Source organism: Silene latifolia, chromosome 2 (assembly GCF_048544455.1).
Source record: "Silene latifolia isolate original U9 population chromosome 2, ASM4854445v1, whole genome shotgun sequence".
Lineage (NCBI taxonomy): Eukaryota > Viridiplantae > Streptophyta > Magnoliopsida > Caryophyllales > Caryophyllaceae > Silene > Silene latifolia.
Window position 1 is genome coordinate 89,887,880 of NC_133527.1, and position 3,468 is coordinate 89,891,347.

Genomic DNA, 3,468 nt, shown 5'->3' on the forward strand with positions numbered 1-3,468 from the left:
CAATATACCTTTGCACTTGTTGTTCTCCATGATTTTCTTGGGTCATAGCATTACCAATATAGGGATTGAATATCCCTTCGAACTCATCATCCCAAAGACCGCATATTTCGTCTACTTGATAACTAAAAATGTGTTGAGTTGATAAAGACAACTCTCCTTCTTTCTTGTTTTTGCCAATGATGCCTTCTTCTTCACCCGTCATGGGTGAGCTTTTCAAGCTCTCATTGTTGCAATTTCCTCGCTCTTTTGATGGAGCATCATCCACTTTCCTTTTCCATTGAAATTCCAACTTCTTCCTATCATCTTTCCGGCTATAGTGATCAACCATAAAACATGGCTCATACAATCGGGGAGCTCTCATAGTCTTATCAAGATTGAAAGTGATGGTTTCATCTCCCACTTCAAGGGTGAGCTCTCCATGCTTCACATCGATCACCGCTCCCGCGGTGTGCAAGAATAGTCTTCCTAAGATAATAGGAATGTTGGAGTCTTCTTCCATGTCAACAATAACGAAATCCACCGGGATGAAGAATTTTCCAATTCTCACGGGAACATCTTCCCATACCCCTAAAGGTGTCTTTGTTGATCTATCCGCCATTTGAAGCGTGATGTTGGTGCATTTAAGTTCTCCCATTCCTAGCTTCTTGCTAACCGAATATGGCATAACACTAACACTTGCCCCCAAGGTCACATAAAGTTTTGTTGATTGTAGTGTCACCAATAGTGCATGGAATGGAGAAACTTCCCGGATCCTTGAGCTTTGGAGGTGAACTCCCTTGAAGAATATCACTACTTAATTTAGTGAAAGCAATAGTCTCAAGCTTCCGGATTGATTTCTTCTTTGTAAGAATATCCTTCATATACTTTGCATAGGCCGGACCGTGATTGATTAATTCCGTGAATGGAATCGAGACTTCTAAATTATTCACAATCTCCATGAATTTTCCAAGTTGGTCATCAAACATAGGCTTAGCTTCACGACTTGGAAAAGGAAGTCTAATCACAATGGGTTCCTTCTCTTTGGCCTTTTCTTCATTCTTCTTTGAAACCTCTTGATTGTTGGGTTATTCTTCCCTAGAGTTTTCAACAACTCTTTCCTTGTCACTAGCATTCACAACATCTTCATCAACGGGTTTCTTCGGCTCTTCATACCTTGTACCACTCCTCAAATGGATGGCACTCACCGATTCTTGTCTTGGGGGCATACCTTGGGGTGGTAACTGCCCCTTTTGTCTTTGTGAACTTGAAGATGCTAATTGAGACATTTGGGTCTCCAACATCTTTGTGTGGGCTAGGATGTTGTTGATGGTGATGTCTTTTGCTTGGCTATCCTTTTGCATTTGAGTGAAAAACTCTTGTTGGTTCTTTTTCATTTGGAGGACCGCTTTTTGAACATCAAAACCTTGGTCATTTTGTTGATTGTATGGAGTTTTGATTTTGGTAACCTTGGTTTTGGTTGTAAAAGGGTCTTTGATTTTGGTTTCTCATTGGAGGTGGGGTGTATGTTGGTTGAGGGTTTTAAACATTTTGGCTTTTATATGAGAGATTTGGATGGAATTTGGTGTTTTCATTGTAATAGTTGGAATAAGGGGTACCACTCTTGTATGCTTGAAAAGCATTCACTTGCTCACTTGTTCCCCTACATTCACTTTGGTCATGTCCCAAAGTTCCACAATTCTCACATATTCCACTTGGAATTGATGAAGATGCCACCATGGCATTAGCATGTTGCTTTGGTGATTTTGAGGCTTCTTCAAGTTTAGCCATAGCCTTCTCAACCTTCAAATTTATGGTATCAATATGAGCACTAAGTTAAGCACCCAATTGAGTAATAGAGTCCACTTCATGCTTTTCTCCTCTAGTAGCCTTGCGAGGTCTACTATATTGTGAGTTAAGGACCGCCATTTCCTCAATATTGTTCCAAATTTGATTATCGTCAACTTCGGTGAACATACCATTTGATCCCATGTTTAGAATGTTTCAGGAGTCTTCATAAAGACCATTCCAAAATTGTTGTACCAAGAACCACTCGCTAAGTCCATGATGAGGAAATGAGCAACAAGTTCCTTTGAATCGCTCCCAAGCTTCATACAAAGATTCTTCGTTCCTTTTCTTAAAACCCGTGATTTGAGCTCTTAGCATGTTAGTCGTTTTCGGAGGGTAGAACTTTTTGTAGAAAGCAAGAGCCAATTTCTTCCAAGAGTCAATACCAAGAGTAGCCTTATCAAGGCTTTTTAACCATTGTTTCACGGTACCAATTAGATAAAAAGGAAATAAGACCCATCGAATTTGGTCTTGAGTCACTCCGGTTTGTGAAATCACATCACAATAGTCACAACAAGTCTCCATGTGAGAATGAGGGCTTCACTAGGCATCCCCCCAAATTGGCTTCTTTCGACTAATTGGATAAATGCGGATTTTGCAATGAAATTTCCGGTCAAGTGTTGTGGTGTGGGAGTACCATTGGGTAGGTTTTTCTCGGTTGGTACGGAATGTGATGAAAATTTAGGCATTGTGGGTTGATTTTGTGGTGGGTTTTGTGTTGGGTTCTCCTCACCTTCTCTTGCAAAAAGATTGATGAACTCAATAGTATTTGGTTGAATATATACAACCTCACCAATACCTCTCAAAGTATTTCTAGCAAGTCTTCTATTGGTTGTCAAAGTTCTCTCAATTTCGTGATCAATGGGTAACAAGTTACCTTGTGTCTAAACATGCAAAATATCAAACAACTCGAAAACAATTAGAACAAACCTTGAGGAGTTTTTATTCCACATGGCAAAGAAAGACACAACTAATAACAATCAAGGAAAACTAAATCAAGTTAACACCGTCCCCGGCAACAGCGCCATTTTTGGTCGGACTATATTTTCCGGTTACTTGTCATTAGGAGCACCTAGACCAAAAAAATATTTATAACTTCACAAACTACTCTACTATTAGTAAAGAGGAAAGTAAAGATCGGATCCCAAGGGACGGGTATTGATGTAGGATTTTCGATTGCAAGTAGTGGTGTCTAAGGGTGTCACAATTTGGGTTGAGATAAGAAGATCACTAAACTAAATAACAATGTAAAGAAACATGCAAGATGATTAAAATGAGGTGTAAACAATTAATTAAAAGCACTAGGGTGTCATGGGTTCATATGGGATTCATGGGAATTGATCATACAAACATATTCTCAAATTATAAGCAAGCAATTATTGTTGTGATAGGATCGAGTTGGTTTATATATTACAATCCTAGGAAGGGTTGGGTCCCGGAGCCGAATCGATTAGATTGTACAACACCTACAAGTCGACTTAATCCTCCCTACTTAACTATATGCATGGTCTAATGAGACTCGAGTTGGTTTATGTCTTACAAATCTCATTGAAAAGGTAAGTGATGGGTAAAAAATGCAAGGATTCATAGGCTCGCATTTTATCAAACATAACATGTGCATAAGTTGAGATTACAACAAGCAAG

General features: G+C 39.2%; 1 non-coding gene across 1 annotated transcript; it reads left to right on the top strand.

Annotated features, from left to right (window-relative positions):
* The first annotated feature begins 2,035 nt into the window (after positions 1-2,035).
* On the top strand, positions 2,036-2,142 carry LOC141644726 (small nucleolar RNA R71). Its single transcript, XR_012544336.1, has one exon. It is a non-coding gene; the product is annotated as a small nucleolar RNA R71 (small nucleolar RNA).
* Positions 2,143-3,468: the final 1,326 nt, after the last annotated feature.